The following is a 19,284-nucleotide window of genomic DNA, read 5'->3' as shown; positions in this document are numbered from 1 at the left end:
AGCAGATGGGTGGGGTGGGGAGGGGGAATGAGTAGGCAGGCTTTTGCACTATGAGAGAGGCACATAACAGGATCTTGAGATTTGAATACTCATCCTCAGGCCTGACATTTCAAGCTGAACACAAAAGGAGGCTCCCTACAGGAAAGAGGTGCCAAGAGACCTCTCTTGCTCCAAAGTGTTTTCCCCTTACCCCTTCAGTATACCGTGGCACTAGCCTGAAGAGACCATGAGATTCAAAAGGAAGATGAAAGCAAACCAGCTCAGTTTTAGTCTAGAATTCAAAACATTTGCAGAAACACTATCTTTAGACAAATACTTTTACTGGTGTTAGAGCCAAATATAACTGAGTTCAAAGCCAGCCTCTAGATTTCTTAGCTGTGTGATCTTAAGAAAGTCAGTTGAATTCTCTGAGTCTCAGTGGCCTTCTCTATAAAATGGTGAAATGACACAGTATCCATTTCAGTGGTTGTCTGAGAGTTGAATGAATAATATTATGTGTGATATTTAGCATTGGTTTTTAATAAACATGTTAATGTTGAAGGTTCTTTGCAGAGGGCCGGAGTTTACAAAAAAAATCATGTTTCAAAAGTAATTACATAAAATTAGAATTTGTATCAATCCATTGAACAATCTAGTCTTCTCCACTAAATTTGAATTATGTAAAGAGATCTTAGGAGATTTTAAAGAATATATCTTTCTTCTTCATTCTCCAATTTCAGCAGAGTCAAGTATTTTTTTAAAAATCATCTTATAAAATTTAGAAAAACTAACTGCATAGGTTAATATTTCAAATGTTATTATTCAGATTAATAAAGTGCCTGTATGTCTCAAAATTTGTTTCTCTTTCAAGCCATCCAATTCTACATTGTCACTAGCTATATATATATATATATATATATATATATATATATATGATTTTATTTGGATAAGTAAAGGGGCTAGAATATGAGCAGATATCAAGAGAGAGAATTTGAACAAAGAGCGGACAGGCACAAATCAAGTTTCCATCAATACAAAAAGGGGAAACACACTTGAATGGCATCAAGTCTGTTTCTCACGTCCTCCCAAAATGCATGGCACACAGATGGAGAAACAAATTAACGTCAGAAAGGTTACCCACTTCAACATTGTGAGGACTGAAATAGTTTCAGCTAGGCATAAATCTACAGCCTTCATGATTTGGAGGACTAATTTACTCCATTGCCCCCATAAAATAGTTAAGAATGGTGCAGTGCTTACTAGTAAACACCTATGAAAAAAAAAAAAAAAAAAAGCAGGGACTGCACTGATGCCATGGTTTAAATCCTTATAAATTAGGTACTTTATGGCATTACTAGAATTTTGTTCCAAGCCTCTGAGAGTGCCTCAAAGTTTAGGAAATTGATAGTGAATGGGGCTGGGTGCCCAGAAGGTACTGCATCTACATTATTCAAATGACTACAGGCAGCGGCAATGGATACAGACATCCCCATTAATATATCACAACATGAGAAAGAGATATGGGTCTCTATATGAAAACATTTGGGTACCAATTTGGTCTGCTGACACATTAGCTTATTCATCCCAGAGCATTAATGAGTTAGCCTTTAAGTTGTTATCCCATAACCTCCATTTCAGCAAAGGCTGCAGATGCAATGAACAATATGGCTCATTTTATACAATGTGGTGATGATGCTCCAAGATAATTAAATCTGGGGACAGTGTTCATCAATACATTGAGTCAGCCCATCATGTTATAGCAGAAGGTCATAAACTAGAGGTAATATTACTGTTAAAATATATGCAGAAAAGCCCTGGCTTCAAAAAATAAGAAAGTTTCAGGAACATTATAATATTAGAATGTTTCAGAAATAGGACCTTAGCCATCACCTGGTCCCAAACCTCCATTATACAGGTCAAAAAACTGAGGCTCACAGAGAGACAGGGGTTTTCCCAAGACCACACAGCAATTTGACAGCAGAGCTTGGACAAGAACCCAGTTCTCTTCACTCTCAGGGCTCTTGCCATTGACGCACCCATATTTGCTTTCACTAGCTGCAAGAGTCTGCATTGCTAAATAAAGAAATCAAAAGAATACACATAATCAAAGCCTGATTCCATAAGCCAGGGTAGGTCATATCTGACAGCAGGCAGCCACCACATATTACAGCATCTTTGTAAAATAAGTACAGTCGTCATTCCATGGAATCCTGTTTTTAAATTTTATTGACTAAAGAAACAACTCAGGCTCAGGATGGTGAAAGGCAATTTTTATGCTATAAAGATCCCAAAGGATAGTGTAAACAAAGGCAATGTGACATCAAGTACACCAAGATATAGATATTCTCACTATTATCTGCAATATGTATCAGGGTGCATAATAGTGTTGGCATCACAAGCTGTGTCATGCATATCATTTTTTCCCCTTTTGGTTGCTGCTTCTATTAAATTGTGGTGGAAGAAGTTAAAAATAAGATGTTCTGTCAATAGGAGGTAAAAGTTTTTAATGCCTAATTTGTCTCCTGCTTTTCATTTTCTTAAAAGCTTTCCATATGCCCATTATCTCCAGACCCTAGCACACAATAGATGTTCAATAAGTGTTTGTCGAGTGAATCATAGGATTATAAGCTCTTGAGAGTCTTGTAATTAAAACAGCTATTCGTGATTCATGAATAAATGAATCATGCCACTTTATTCTTACAATAACCCCTGGAAAGAGGTAGGTTGGATATTTCCTCCCCATTTTACAATAGCAACAAACTAAGGCTTTGGAGAGGCTGCGAATTACCTAAAGTTGCACAAAAATGCCATGGAGGAATATGATCTGGGAACCAGCTCTCCCTTCCTATCCCCAGCTCAAGCCTTGCCCTTTCCACCAAACCATAGCAGTTCTTGGTATTCATCACCAACATCTGCTGCCTGGAACTGGGAAAGTCTAAACCAAGACTACCTTCTTTCCTAAGGATGTGGTTGGATTTCTGAGGTATTATTTTTATACATTGCTCAGTGCCATTCCGTGGGAAATGAAGATAGAAAGAAAGATACATACATGGACACACACACACACACACATATATATACACACACACATATGTGTGTGTGTGTTTATATATATGTGTGTGTGTGTATATATATATATTTACAGGAAGAGTATATATATATATTTTGAAAAAAAAAAGACTATTATGAAAGATAGAGGAGAGGAGTTGACAGAGGAGAAAGACACCAAAAGCCCTGTGTAGGCATCTCACCATATTTCTTACCCCAGCCCACCCCCAGCCTGACAGCATGGTATCCTGGCAAGGTCCTGAGATATAGACTGGAACTTAGCTTCAAATCCCAGCCTCACTCCATGTAAGTTTACACACTCACTGACTACGTGACAGAGAGCAAATTATCTTGCTTTTCTGAGCCTCAGATCTATGACCTTACAAAACAAGAATCATGGTACCTATTAAGTGTGGCTGTGAAGATAAAATAAAAGATAGGGTAGAATGAAAGTGTTCTACAAAGGGTACATTTCTATGCCAAGCAAGCAAGCAAGCAAGGTGAGGAATTGCCCTCCAAAATACCTGGGAGCCAAACTTGAGAGGAAGACTTAGCAGAAGTGCTACTATCTGGAATGAGGCAGATGGTGTCCCCTGCTGAAGAATGCCTCTGTATCATCCTTTGAAGATGAAAATGGGTACTCACCCACTGTCAGCAGGAAGCACACTTCTAGATGGGATAAGATGAACTGCATCTTCACTGGGTCTTTCATGATCAGAGATACAAGGCAGCTAACTGTGTGATATGTGGGGATTAGTCTAGTCTATGAAATGTAGATAAAAGCTAACTGGCCTACAAAAGGGATTTAGTCCTGAACTTTGGCTTCCTTGGCACAGTATGGAAGCCACCCATGCTAGAGATGGTGGAGGGAAGGGGAGAGCTATCTGGAGTAGAAAGCCCCTGTTCCGCCCTGGGATCTCTCAGCCTAGTCGAAGGTCACATAAATGTCAAGTGTCTGAAGACTATCAAGAAAGGCCCATGGGTTTAACATCATCTTTCTTGCACTAATTTAAATATGTTTCCTTTCCTTTGTTCTTTTAAGGAATATTAAGAGTTGACTATTTCCCCAGGCCCACCAGCACTGGACAGATCCCTAGTCAGCTATAAGTTTTTAGTTTGCACTCTGTAAATTCTAATTCATTCTTCTCATCTCCCTTGCCTCTCTCAAAGCTTCCCTCTTTGAGACCTGCTCCCTTTCAGACACACACACACACACACACACACACATATTCCCACTCACAGACATCCATGTACACACACACCCTTACACTCTTACATAAGCATTTTCCCTCTCTCTCTCTCACACACACACACTCACACACACACAAAACTCCCTTCTCCGATGTACTCACTACAAGAGAGGGAAAAAGGGAAATGAGACTTAATTAAAAGAAGGGTCATCAATATTTGCCTCTCCAGACCACATCTGTGGCTTCTACAGAGTGAGCATAAGAAATAAAGGACTGATGGGGACACTCCCGGAAACCATCTGAACAGACGCCATATCAAAGAAACCTTCAGAATAAGGAAGTTCTCAGAATCCATGCTGAGAGCTTCTTCTCCTCCATCTTTGTTTCCCCACTCCCACCCCCTCTATTCTCCTTTGATCGTATCTTCCCCAACAATCATCCAATTTTCTGTCAGTTTTCTTTTTTCAAAATCCTGTCTGAGTGGCTGTCATAGGGAACTGGGGCTGTGGGAGATGTTTTTCCCTGTAGTTTTCATGGCAGGAATGGTATTTTAAAACTACATTCAAATAAGCATATTTTTAAAAATATCAATATCTGTCTGTCTGTCTATCCATCCATCCATCTATCCATCCCCATTCAAAATTGGACCACTCTCATGGCTATGACGCAATCAGAAAAATCCCTAGACCAGGAGTCAGGAGGCCTCCTCAGTTACTAAGCAGCTGGGTGGCCTTGGGCAAGTCAGAGAGTGTCTCCAAGCCCGAAACATAACTGGCATAATTTATTATCATTCTGTTTATCTAAGGGCACTGTAGAGACACAACTCTCACGTCTGCAAAGTCCTTGATTCTTCCACTGGACTTAGCTAACTCCGGGACACAGGGCCACACGGCTGCTATTCGCAGTTGAAGAGAGAGCCCACCCCCACAAGCCCCTCCAAGGGGCCAGGGTGCAGGGGACTGAGCCTGTCTCCACCCCCGACCCTCCGCCCGAGCACCCGTCCCGCTGCGTGCCCTCGGCTCTGAGCTAGGGACAGGGGTGAGGGTAGGGGGATGCGGACTGTGCGCCCTCTGCCTCTCGGGGTTGCCCTGGGTCTCTGGCTGCCGCTGCGCTGCAGAGCATGGCCTTTAGGCTGGGTTGAGGTAAGCTGCGCGGGTCCTGCCCCTGGGTAGCTCCAGGCAGCGCAGAACCTGTAAAGTTAAACAAAGCCCCGCGGCGCGCAGAAACCACTCTCTGCTTCCTGCTCCTCTGAGAATTAGAAAAATTAAATCTTTCTTGCGCTCTTACGTTTGAGACATTGAACGCAAAAGCCTGCGCAACTTGTTCCACACTCTCAGGTCTCCTCTCCCTCCCTCACGTCGGGCCTTCCACGTGGAAGTGCCCTCACCTCCCTCTCTCACCCCGCAGTGGGCTGCGCTCAGGCCACTGGTGCCCTACCCCTGCACTACCTCTTGGCGAGCCTCTTGGTCCGGCCAGGGAAAGGCTGCGTGACCTGCTCGACAGTCCGGCGGGCGGCAGCGGGTAGTGCTGAGAGGAGCTGCAGGCACTGCCAGCGCTTGGCTCTGCCGCTCAGATTCCCCCACTCTCTGGAAAGCTTGCCGCGGTGGGGAGGGGGCTGATTCATAGCAATTTTCTACCCAGCAGCCAGCTCAGTGCCTTACGCATACCTGTTTGCTGAATTCTCTGGGCCACTCCCACTGGTTCTCACTGTACCCCACAATCTTCTCTCCCCTATTCAAAGCAGAGCTCTCCTTCAAGAGTCAGCCCAAGGGTCCCTTCCCTCTGAGTGCTCTGAATCTCCCCTCCCCTGGCCATGCCACACAACCTCACAGTACAAGTGAAGGAAGAGCAGAAATGGAGGTTCAGATGGTTAAGAAACTTACTCAAGGACACAGCTAATTAGTAGCAGAGCCAAATGAAGGTCCAGAACTCCTGGATCCCAGCTCAGCACACAATTTGCCACAGCACTTTGCTTCCCTTCTGCCTTGACTGGTGTGGCATTTGAGGGCAGGGGACATTCTTTGTTGGCCCTTTGTACACAAGGATTGCACAAGGAATAGTCCTTTCCCCTCCTTGCCTCACTCTTTCTGCTTTTTGTTTCTCCTTCCTGTCTAGGGCCTCTGGTCTTCTTGTCTAGGGCCTCTGGTCTTCCAAACTCAGAGATAAAAAGGTCATTTTTTTCAAAGTTCAATGATCAGCAAGAGCAAAACAGAAGCTGACTTCACAAAGTCCTCCATCGACCTGGCTGGCAATGGTCTCCCACCCCCGCCCCCCACTACTATAGTCTTAATTTTTCATGTACTGTCTTCTTTGCATATCTAGGCACTTAGAGAAGTCAGAAGGCCATCCACACCAGCCCAAACCATCTTACCTTTTAATACCTCTTCCAAAAATACTCTCTTCTAAACTGCAGCCCACCAATCATATATACAAATCACCACTCAACCAAGCAAAAATATATAATTTACAAGAGCTAAATATTCTTATCTGATGCAACAAGGGCAATATAGGGTTATAATCACAAGATCTTAAGTGGGAGAATTTCAAATACACAATTACACCCCCCCCCCAATTGAATTCTCTCCTGTCTTGGGCCAAGTAAATGCACAAGGGACTGTGTTGTCAGCAAAGAGGGACAGAAATGGAGAAGAGTCAAGAATATAAGAGACTATGCGTGAGCCCAGCAAGAGGGAAAAATGGGGAAGCAGAGCCTGGGCAAAGGAGAGAAGGAAGAAAAAGGAAGGGAAAGGATAGAGTACAGCTGCTGGCTCCAAGTATAGCTGCTGTGGAAGCCCAGGCAGACATGGACTTATTCTCCAAAGGCTCAGAGATATGACTTTTAGGTGCCTGGATCGGAAATGAGATCCAGAAGCCCCGTGTCAAGTTTCACTTACCCTCTAGTAAAGAGAGAGAGCGTCTGGCTCTAAGCAGCTCTGGTGGTGCTCTTTTCAATTTAAGTGCCACCTCACCATCATTGCTACCTTGATGAGGCCCTCGCCCTCCTCCCCTCCCCCAGAATTAAATAAATCTTACCCAACACAGGAGTACAATTTGAATACTCAGGACAATTTGCCCTTCCATTGAAGGAGAGGAGAGGAGAGGATCTCTCCCTCTCCTCCTGCTGTAAGTGGACTGGGTGCTGCCCCTTTATACATTCTAGAGCACCAGGTAAGTAGAGGGGGAGAAAGGGAGGGAGCGGCAGTTTGAGGCTGGTCCAATTTGTCCCTGGCATCCCCTTTTTCTCTGACTCTCTCTCTCTCTCTCTCTGTCTCTCTCTCTCCCTCCATCTCTCTCTCTCTTCTCTCTCTCCCTGGATTTTTCTGCAGCCCCTCCCTCTGGCCCTGGAAGTTCTGCTCCCCTTCCTCACTGCAGCATCCTGCAATCAGCACCCTGCAACCAGCACCCTCCACTGTGATAAAACACAAAACATTGGAGTACATCTTTCTGGTGACGCTTGCTTTTTAATGTGAGATTTTAGACCTATATGCCAGGAAAAAAACTTGAGTTGAGGTGGGAGAGGGTGTCGCCGGAGAGGAAAAGAAAACCCACCCAGGTAGCTAGCAACATGGGCTGGTATTGGGGGCAGCTGGGAGACATGATTTGAACCTGAGTACACAGGGATCCAATTTAAACAGAGGACTGGCATACTAGAAGAGGCCTGGATTACAGCGATTGTCTGGTAACATACATGCACAAAGACCGCATGATATAGAGAGAAGGTAGATAACAAAATATCACTCAGCCTCAGTTTTCTCAACTGCGAAATAGGAAAATTAGTGCTCCAATAATACTGTGGAGAAGAATGTGTGAAATGCCACAGGTAAAGTACCTAGCACTTACCTTGCCACTGAAGCCCACAGAGGGGAAAATAACTTGCCCAAAGTCACATAGTAAGTAGCAGAGTCAGGATTGGAACCCAAGTCTCCCAAACATTCCCCTCCCCAGGAGGGTGCCAGTGCTATCCTTGGGGACTTGGTTGTGGAACTGGGGAGGCAGGTTAGGAGCTGAGTTTATGCATATGAAAATAGACGTTCTATCACTCAGTCCCAGCCTCAAGGGCTCAGGCTCCTGCCTCATCCCCCTTCTCATCATCACTCAGGTAATCTCCTCATGCCATCTTGGACTGATTCATTGCCACTTTAGCGCCATCTCTGCTACCTAACTGAGATGGTGAATCACCCTCTAGATGGCCAGGGCCTCTGCCCTCCAGGAAAGAGGCTTTCTTTTTAATTGCCTGCAGAAGCCTCAGCCGCAGTGAAGCAATGCTCTTCCAGACAGGCTTAGAGGTGGAGGGCTTTGAGGAGGAATGGAATAACTCTTTGTCCAATGGAATAACTCTTTATCCAAAGCCACTGCCCTCCATCCCAGCAGTGCCTAGGGTCCTCTCTTTAGGTTCCTTATGATAACTCCTCATGTACCCTCGAGTCTCAATGTTTCCTAGGGATTTCACCGAGGACATCTCTTGCCGCCTGTATAGCGCTTGCACTGTGTGTCTGGCACAGTGCTAGATGCTGGTGGGACATAAGTTAACAGGAAACATTCCTGGCACCCAAGGAGTGCTCACAAGAAGTTTAAAAATATTACTGTGGCATCTTGGTAAGAAGGAAAAGAATACAAGCGGAGGTGAGTTAGGAAGTCCTTGTAAGGAGGGGAGGTGATGGGCAGAAGAGCCTCATCACAAACCCAAGGACTGGAGTTGTGACCTGGATTCTCTTGTGGCCAGTGAATGGCATCACCAAATCATTGGTGCAGGCATTTCCATTAAACACAGCATATTGCAAGTTAACTGAACTCCTGCCCGTCCTCTGTGTTTCTGGCCTGGCTTGGGGGCATCAGCTGGTGGCCATGCCCCCCTCCCAGACTCTAATCCCCTTTCTTTTAAACTTCCATATCTTTATATTTTTGAAGAGGGTGGAGGAAAGAGGGAAGGAATGGGCATCCTCTGTATGTTAACTGGAAGAAGTACTTCACCTATGTTACTTCCTCTAAGCCTCACAACTACCCCGCGACCTAAGCCAGCGACTTGCCACGTTAGTCAGCTAAGAAGTGGCAGAGCTGGTATTCGAACCTATAAAGAACTCTGAAGCCTGGATATTTTTACATGACACTTTACATAATGCGCCACGGGGTAGTCGGAGGGGGAGGTCCATCTCCCTTTCCCTTGCTGTCCATCTCCACAGAAAAGAAGCAAGTGGAGGACAGGAGCCAGAAAGTCATCTGGCCGCGGATCATTCCGGAGTGACCCCCGCCGCCACCACTCGCGTAGTCCGCTTATGGCGGGAGGGCACCTCAGAGATTCTCACAGGGGCTGTGCCGCCAGAACCAGAAGTGCAAAGCACCTTTAGCGACTCTATCGCCCCCTGCCGCCTGTGGCGCCCAGTCCGAAGCTGCTGTTTTCAGGAGGGCTAGTGGGCTAAGAAAAGAGCTCACTGACTGACTGCCCAACAGCTGTTGCTAGCCAGTGCTAGGCTGCAGACAGCCTTGCCAAATGTGGTGACATAAGCGGGAGGGGGGAACATTTAGAGAGCCCTACTATGTGTCCAGCGCGGGGTCAGGGATTTCTAATAGCCATTGCCCTTTACGTAGAAAATGTGATGCTTTGAGAAAGAGTGAGCTCTCCATTAAGAAAAGTCTTCGAGCTAGATTAGAACAGGCTTCGCAAAAAGCTTATCTGCCAGTCTTAAATCTTTACTTCTTGAAACCAATAAAGCCCTCAACCCTTAACAGTGGCCAGTTCTCTCCAGTGGGGCTCAGGGGGTGGGGGCGGGTGTGGGCGGGGGAGAGAAGCACATGTCCTGGCTGAGGGTGGGGGTGCGGAGGGGGACAGAGGTCAAGGAAGGCAGTGAAAGGGCCAGGGGGAGGGTGTGGGGAGGAGGAGCCTCCAGCGGGGTCTACAGTGCGCTGAGTCAGGGTCCTCGTCGAGCCCTCGCGCCCGCTCTCTGATTCCCCAGACCTTCTTGTTTTCCTGGGTTCCGCCTGGATTTTCCTTGGACCCAACTCACTTACTCCCTTTGCTTGGGAATGGGGAACATGGGGGCAACACCCCAGGTCAAAAGGAAAAGAGCATCTGTGCCCGCCCCGCCTCGCTCGCTCATCCCCCCTCCTTTTTTCCCCTCCTCTCCTCCTCGCCCCCTTCTCTTTCGCCCAAAGGGAAGGCGGGGGCGGGCTGTGTGTGTATGTATGTATGCATGTAAGCGTGTGTGCGCGCGCGCGGGTGCGGTAGATCTGTGTGTGCGTTCGGTGTGTGGCCGGGTGTGGGGGGTGTGTGCGCGGAGCACGTTTTAGCTGGAGTGCTTGCTGTGGTGTGTATTTGGTTTGCGCTTTGACATGCAGCATGTGTTTGTGTGTGCACGCTTATAGGTTGTATGTTTCTGCCCGATTATAGTGGGATTATGTGGGTGCGGTTTGAAGGTGGGTGTGTGCTGTTCCTGCCGGGGTTTGTGGTCGTGCTGTGGTGAGTGTATATGTGTGTGCAGTGTGTGGATGTGTGTGTGCCCGTTGAAGCTTGTGTGCATATGTGTGGAGTGTGTTTATGCTTAGATGCAGTGTGTCAATGTGGGTTTACAGGTGGTGTCTGTTGAACTGTGTAGTGTGTGAATGTGTTCGTGTGCAAGATTTCTCTATAAGTCAATTTACTTGAGATGTGTGTTCAAAGGTTTATGCATGTGAGGGTGCGGTGTGTGTCTTTTGGTGTGGTGTTCTCGTGTGTGGTGTGGACGCATGTGGTCAGCTTATGTGCTTGGATGAAGGGGTTGTGTGTGTCTTGAAGGGGGATTGCCGCGTAAGTGTATGGGTGCGGTGTGTGAGAGTACAGGGTTGTCTAAAAGAACCCAAGTGACCGTGTGTGTGGTTGGGGGCGGGGACGAGTGGGACTAAGAGAAGAAAGGAAGTAGGGGCCGCGACCCCGGCAGGGGTTCCCGCTGGTCTGATCTTCACCGTGGGGGTTCGCCTGCCCGCCCACCTCTGTGTCGGCAAGGCCCGCTGGGGCAGAGTGTGAATTTACCTGGCTGCTTAGAGGAAAGAAGAGGAGGGCGCCGCACGTGATTGGCCAGGTAGGGCGCCTTGGGCGCGATACAGGGGCTGGTGGGAGTAAGCTGGAAAGATTCTTGGTCTCTGACCTGACACCCCTCCCCCGCCCAGGAGATCCCAGCTGGTGCCTAGCTGAGCCCAACTATTTGCTCAGGGCCTGGCTGTTTCACACCTTTTCGGCTTTGCGTGGGCAGATCCAGTTGCCTGGAAGCCCTTTCCCCTTGGGCCTTGTGACAAACTCTTACTTATTTTTTTTTAAACCTAACTCCAGAATCACAAAACTTTCTCTGCTCTTCTGTACTTTTCCCTCTCAAATGAGGGCTCACTTCTTTGAGCCACCACAATTACACCCTTCATACTTCTCATGACATGATCATACATAACTGCAATCATTTCTTTCCCTTTTTAAACTCTGAACTGCTGTAGAGAATACCTGGTATGTAGCAAGGATAGTTGTAGCAATAATAATAATGTTGCCATTTGTTAAGTACCTACTGCCTACTGCGCATTGTGCTAAGTGCTCTGACATGCATTATCTCCTTGGGTCCTTACAATGATCCTGTAAGGTAGATAGAGCTATAATTATTGCTATTTTTACACTTCACACATCAGGCTCAGAGTAGTTAAGTAATTTCCCCAAGATCACACAGACCCTAGGAGGCTGAGCTGGTATTTGAACTCAGGTCTACCATATTTCCTAAACCTGTATTACATACCAGGTGGCTTTACTAAGAGTCCCCTGATTCCTGCTAGACATTGAAGTTTCTATCAAACATTATCATTTCTCTACAAATCTTTCTTTTGAGTTTACTGACAGCATCAAGAGTACTCATCATAATTACTTTCTTTGTCTCCCAGACAGCGGATACTTTCTCCACCTAATTACCTGCTTTGTTGATACTTCAAAATCTGTAATTACTCTAGGCACAAGTGCACCTCACCAGCTCCAGTTCTGGGAGCTCTCCGTAGGCTGGTGCTGAAAGAAAGAGTTGAAAATGAACATTTTCTAGCCACAGGGTCAGGGGATTTGGGTATGGAGGGAAATGGAGGTGAAGAATCAGGGTGGAGTAACAGAATGATTTCACAGCTCCCCCAGACCCATTTTTACAATATCACTACCAGAAGTTGGTATATGGCGAATTTCAAATAGAGCAAGCATCTCCATACCAAACTGCATGCAGAAAAACAAGCAGAGCCTCTCCCTCAGAAAAGATTACTGAATGGACCCCATTTTATATTATTTATGAGTCGGGGGGCACTGCACTTGCCTAACGGGGCTCACGCTGCTCTAATGCCTTCCAAGCAGCCTCATCTGAGAAACCCAAATTAAAGCAATACATCGCATTTTGGGGAACACATTTATGGGGGGGCATGATGTCATCCCAGTCACAGCTAAAGGGCCTCTGGAAGCTCTAGCTCCCAGCTTAGCCCCCAGGGAACCAGCCTAGACTGCTGCAAAGAGGTCAGGGGGTGGATAGAGAGGGACAATTCAACAGTGGTGAGTCACTTCGCCACTTTTCAGGGGGGAAAGTGAGAAGCACGATTTAAATTGCCACTGTTATTATTGTGCCCTTTCATCTGGCACAAATGAGCCTGGTGCGTGGATGAAAAGCAGTTGGAACATCCATAAAGCTTCCCCCCAGCTGGGCCTGGGTCAGCACCTCATCCTGGGTGGGCACAAAAAGCATGGCCTAAAGTATTATGTAGCCAGAAAGTATCCTTTTGCGGGGGGGAAAGGGAACCTAAATACGTCAGTCTTACTCAGGCAGGGCATAGACCACCTGAAGCCCCTTGGTTTCATTAAACTTAAATCCATACAGGGTGTTCAGGCAAACTTTGATATCTCCCAGCATCTGGTCTCAGATGCTCAGCTTTCCTGCTGCTGTGGGGCCAATCTGACACCTCCTTACTCTCCTCTGAATATACTGGCTTCACTTCCACCTCCTCACAGCTGTTCATGTGAAGCCTCTCTTCCTCAGAGGTTCTGCCCCTGCTTCTCAACACCAGCACACACACATACGCACACATGCATAAACACATCGCTAGACTACCCATCTAAATCCTGTTGTATAAGTTCCACTTTGGTTCATAAAGACCATCTGGTTCACTCCAGCTCAGTGTTCCTGCCTGTGAAATGGAGGACAAACTTCAACTCTGAAGAAGCCAAAAGCTCCAGGCTATGGCTCCAAAGATGCAGTCCTGGGCCAGGGGCTATTAAGCATAATGGAAAGCTATCCTTCTCTAATGCCCCCCACCCATATAATTGGGGCAATAAGAAGGGCTATCAGAATCCCTAGCAACATGCCACCACCATGGAATGGACACACAGACACGCAGACACACACACACACGCACACACACACACTTTCCTTGGAGCTTAAAATCGCTGTCATAAGTCTCTCTCTCTCTTTGGAGTTCAGAAAATGTGTTCCCATAACATGAAGATTATATGGGGAATTGTAAAGGTGGAAAATGCTTTAATAACTCCCATTACTGTCCAGTATAAACAGAGATGTGTTTGATTTCACCCGAAATATAAGAATCTGGAGGAGCAGGGCACCAAAATGTAGATTTTTGTGGGGAGAGAGATCATGGTTTCCCCATGAGAGTAAAGCCCTTGAAAATCAGGGCTTTTGTTTTTTCCATGTGGGGAGGGCAGAGAAAGACCACAGGCTTCTGAATGAGACAGCTTTGTGTTGGTATCCCAGCTCGAGCACTTACTTGCTGTGTGATCTTGGGAAGGTTACTTCACCTCTCTGAGCCTCAGTTTCCTCAACTGTAAAATGGAGATGTTAACACCTGCCTAGAATTGCTCAGATGACTAAAGGAGGTAAACCATAGAAACCACCAGCCAAGTGGTTAACAGATACAGTAAATGTTTAAGAAAAGGTTAGTTAATTCCCTTCTGCACTTTTTTTCGTTCTCATGTAGCCCAGAGTGTCTCAACCATGGTGTTCAGGGAGTGGAGCCAACTGACTAAACTGCCAATTTTCCTCATTACTGGCTTGTCTGACACTCTTGAAATAGTCCCTCTTCTTTTAGGGTGATGTTTGATCAGCCTAATGCAGCCCCGGAAGAACTGGACCTTAAGTCCAATTCTCACTCTGCAGTTTCTCCTCGCAGTGTTAATGAGACCAAGGTTTCAGATGTAATACTCCACACAGGAAAGTTTCAAACTTTCTGCTCACTGTCCAGACTTCCCTCCACCCCAATTGCTGACCCAGCCCCAACCCAGTCTCCTAAATATGTGCCTTTTTGCCTCAGAAAATAAAAGTATGACTATTTCCTGGCTAAGATTGCCCTGTGACTCCTGTTTTGCTTTGCCCTCACTTTCACTCTAGAAATAATAGTGCCTAAGGCCATCCAGTTTCTAGCAGCCACCTACGTTGAGGGGTAGATGGGATAATAGAGAAAGATACGATGGTTCTCTGAGATATGCTGTGCAGCACTTAAAATACATCTCTGATTAGCTTTTATTCATATGTTCCCAATTAAAGGAAAATAAATTCTACTCTTTGCCAAAACTAGTGAAGTGGAAGAAGACCCCCATCTGAACCCCTTCCTCCCTGGTGCTTTTGCCTCCCTCTAGAGACAAAAGCAAGTCACTGCAAGCTAAAGCTGCATTTAAGCAGGGAGTGGTGGTGGAAGATCAAGAAATTGGGGGCGGGGGAGGGGTGGTGGTGGTGGATATAATCCCAGGGAGGGATAAAGAGACTACAGAGTAGAGAGGTATTGAGATTCATGGCAGGAAAAGCTCTAAGAGGTCCCCCCCTAGATGTTCCCAGACTCTGGAAGGTGCCTTCAACTCCTCCCTCTCCTTCATCCCTTCTATTTATCCTGCATGCTACCCTCACTGACCCCAAATTCCTCCTTGCAAGTGAGTCCCTCTGAGGATTTAAGAATTTCGAAAAACTTCTCCAGCTCCTACCCCTGTATGCTTCTGCGGAAATCCTGGAGCCTTAGCTTTGAAAAGGGAAATGGGAGGGGTAGCAATTAGGTGTCAACCACATCAGACAGAGAACAGTTAGAGCAGGGGTTCCAGATATGCCCATGCCACTTAGTAAGTTTCCTTAATAAGCAGGGACCTACCGGCTGCTGAGTATTGGGTACCCATCCCGAGGAAGCCGCTGGGTTTCTCAAGAAGTGTGTCTGAGACGTGACAGTAGCTGCCAAGGCTCATCAAACATGCCATCTACCTACTTCTGCTGATACATGTGAGAACAAATGATACTGCCAGAAGGAAACAGAAATCGTTTCTTAGTGACTCAGAGCCCCATCTATGAGGACACAGGTGGTGCGTTTGTATTGCATCTTTCAGTTGAAATTCTTTTTCACAGAAAGAAATTTATAGATAATCAAATAAGTCAAAGACCAGCATCTGGGTCCTGGGCAAAGTATCACCAACATCATGTTGACCACCTAGTAAATGTCTGCCATATGTCAGCATAGGAGTTTTGCAAATGTTTCTCTCTTTTAATTTCACTCAAGCTTCGAAGTCAGATCAAAAAGGATTGTAATCCTTGCTCAGCCACTGTGTGACAGTGGGCAAGTTACTAAACTTCTCTGAGATTTTGTCCTTAAAATAGAGACAATAATACTAACCTCAGAGAATTGTTATGGTTAGAGATAGTTTATGTAGTATGACTGGTATTTACAAATAGTAAACATTTGGGAAAAAAAAACTTCTTTTGATAACTGAGCCATAGAAAGCATTTAATATAATGACATCTACAACAGCAGTAATAAGAACTATTATTATTATTTACAACCCCAAAATATAGACATTATTATGTCATTTTAAGAGAGGTTAAGTAACTCTCCCACAGCAACCTTATAAGAGCTGGCCTGGGATTCAAACCAGTTGTTCCTCTTCCCACCCAGAGTTAGTGGAAATTTCATGATCATTGGGAAGATCATGTTTGGCCGGCCGGATCTAGTCATTACATTTAAACTAAAATTAGAAGAAAAAATTCTTTAAACTATGTATAGTGGGATTCTAGATCACTGTATAGATTATTTGCATATCACAGGTCCTAAATTTACCTTTGTATGCCTTTTTAAATTATAACAGTAATTGAAGAACAAACTTCATAGACTTTAGAAAACATAGAGAAAAATAACTATTATCCCACCACCTTAATAGATTCTCTAACTTTATCTTATTGTCGATTTCTTTCTAGTCTTTCAAAAATGCATATTTGACAGTTACAATCATACTATTTTCTATGTTGTTACATATTCTTCACAAAAACAATTTTTATGATTCTGTGCAATCTAATAAGGGGATATATCACAGAATTTATTTAACCATTCCACTATTGTTGGACATTTAGGTTGTTGTAGTAGGTAGGTGTGAAAAAAAAGGAATGATGTTACTTTCACCATTGCCATAATCACCCTCAGGGACCTGGTGCCTTGCTCTATCAGTGCTCAATGCTTTCCATCATTTGATATTTAAGCTTGATAAATGTCAGCTCTACTGCTGGAGCCTGAGATACATTTGCAAGAGTATTATTTTCTGCCGGTTTTCATCACACAGATTCTGTATTTCATCCTCACGATGGGTAAAGTATGGGCTAAGCTGTAGAGCATCACATTTTTTTTCCTTGGGAGAAATGTATTTTGAGGTACAAACAAGTAATAAAGAAAATTGGGGAAGTCCTGCCATTGGTGAATGGGGGTGCTTATCTGACGACCTGACTTGGAGAATGGGGTGTCTCATTGGTCTCATTGGCAGTCACGCCCCAGCTCTGGAAACTGATCCTGCTGCAGCACAACTAGGCCTGGCCTCAGCAAATCGATTCGGTCCCATCTCCAAGAAAAGATCAAATTTGTATGTAAAGTGGGCCCCAGGGTCCCTTCAGCTTTAGAGCTTTGGCTGCTTTACAGAAGTCCAATTGTTTGAGGCCAAATCCAATGCCAAGAGTGAACTGGGGAGAGAATTTCAAGTGGGTCAGTTGTGCTGTCTCTTTCCCTGGGAAAGAAGGCCTTTCTGGGCCCTCATTCCTCCCAGACCTCAGTGATGCCTCTCCCAAGTGCCTTCCTATGGTTGCGCATTGCCCGTTGTCACCCTGAAAAATCTCTCTGATGCAAACCACCATGGCACATGTATACCTGTGTAACAAATCTGCACGTTCTGCACATGTATCCCAGAACTCAAAGTAAATTTTTTTAAAAAAAAGAGTTGAACAAAAAAAAAATAGCAAACATCAACAAAAGAGTGATGATATTCTAATGAAGACAAAATAAACCTGCCCCTCAAAAAAAAAATTGCTGTGACGTACCAGCTATCTCTTGGACAAGAGGAATGGGGTGAAGGAACATTTAGATATTGCCCCAGTTCTGTCCAGTCAGCTGACAGCTTCCTCCCCCAACCCTATCTCTGACTCCTGAAGGCTTCTGAAGGACATTCGAAGGGAGGCACCAAGGCAATTACAGCCCTGCAGAATATCAGTCGTTACCCACAAAGTTACCCTTCACATCGTACAGCATTTCTCGGGGGAGTGCAATGAAATGAGCTCTTGCCCAGTCAAAAAACTACCCAAAGATTATTTATTTCAAAGTGATGCCCTGTGACTTAAGTGAGATTATACATGTAAGGAACTGAGCCTAAGGGCCCAGCATTTGGGAAGTGCTTCACATGTATCAGCTGCTGTTGTTTGAGTAATAGAGCTGATGTAGGCAGTGGTGTGCTGCAGGGGTATGTTGGGGAACAGGTCCCACCAGACCAGAAATGCAGCAGCGAATATAAGGTCTTACACTTAAGTTCAAACACCAAATACAGAATGGAGACTCCAAAAAGAACTTGGGTTTACTTAAGGAAAAAGAGTAGCTTTCGTTGAAGGTAATTCAATGTAAATAAAGTCTTTGTGTGAACTGTGTGGCTGTGCATGGGATTTGTGAGTGGTGCATACACAGGTGATGTGAGTATATTGTGTTGTGTGTGGAAAGTATGTGGTGCATGTGAAGCGTGTGTGTGTGTGTTCATGGCTTTGCACATGGGCATGCATAGGTGTGGTAATGTGTATGTTATGGGTGTGTTTTATGACTACGTATGTGTGTACCTTGGGTGTGGCGTAAGCTTCTAAAAGAGGGAAAGTCAGCTTTCCAGGACTATATTTATAGGGGCACAGCTGGAAAGCCTCTTTTGGCCCGGTCATTGGACATTTATAACTTGGAGCATGTTCAAAGAAAAGCAGCTAGACATGGGTAGGGGCCTTGAAGCTATGTCACATGTTAAACAGATGAAGAAACTGGGGAAGTTTGGCCTAGGTAAGAACAGGGTGAGTAGGGGAGGGGACAATGGGGAGAGCTGACACTGTTTCCTAGGAAGGAGGACCATGGAAGTCAATGCCAGGGCCAGAAGGTGGAAGCTCCCAGGACATAGATTTGGGTTCAGTTTAAAGAAAAGCCTTCTAATTCTAATAGACATTGCTGTTTTTAGATGGGAGTGGGCTTCCTGGTGTAATATGGACTCCCTCCTGTGTGGTTATTCATAAAGGAGGCTTCATGTCCTTGATTTCATTGGAGTCACATGACAACCTTCTAGTCCAAGCAGCCGTGAAATGTTTCCCCCACCCTCTTTTTCAGGGTATACTGTTTAAGCAATAAAGCCTTAAAAGACATCTTATAGAACTCCCTTATATTTTTGATTCACCAGGATCATATAAACCTTAAAAATATGCAAAAGAAAAAATTAAACTCTGTGTGTATGCAGATCTTTTTCCTTCTCAGAGATCTTGTTGCTGGCCTGAGGCTGTACTTGAACTGGCTAAGCATGCTGTAGTCTTTCAGCAGGAGGTCAAACTCCTGGGATGGTTCTCAGCAGGGTGTTGGGGCTGGCAAGAACTAAAAACAGGTCTCTGCTGAATTAAGTTGCTGAGGCCCCTCCTCTCCCTGCTTCCCCTCCCCCGCCTGTGAGGGGACAGAGGAAAGAGGAGACAACCCCAGGTTTGGTCTATGGCTGATGCCCAATGACGCACTCTCACCAATATAGATTTTGGAGGTGGAGACTATGGAAAAACAGGTGGCTGTGGGG

General features: G+C 45.4%; 1 protein-coding gene across 3 annotated transcripts in view; it reads right to left on the bottom strand.

Annotated features, from left to right (window-relative positions):
* Positions 1 to 19,284, bottom strand: part of ARHGAP36 (Rho GTPase activating protein 36) — a 38,594-nt gene that overhangs the window by 11,196 nt on the left and 8,114 nt on the right. Inside the window, exon 1 of one of the 3 annotated variants that reach the window (XM_024240711.2) lies at positions 5,666 to 5,784. The exons of the other annotated variants lie outside the window; for them this stretch is intronic. The gene's annotated coding sequence lies outside the window, so the exon portion shown is untranslated. Of the gene's footprint in view, positions 1 to 5,665; positions 5,785 to 19,284 lie in introns of those variants that run through there. 3 annotated transcript variants of the gene reach the window in all.

The sequence above is a fragment of the Pongo abelii genome, chromosome X (genome assembly GCF_028885655.2).
Source record: "Pongo abelii isolate AG06213 chromosome X, NHGRI_mPonAbe1-v2.0_pri, whole genome shotgun sequence".
Taxonomy (NCBI): Eukaryota; Metazoa; Chordata; class Mammalia; order Primates; family Hominidae; genus Pongo; species Pongo abelii.
Note: the sequence above shows the minus strand (reverse complement) of the source record. Positions and strands in the feature narration are given on the sequence as shown.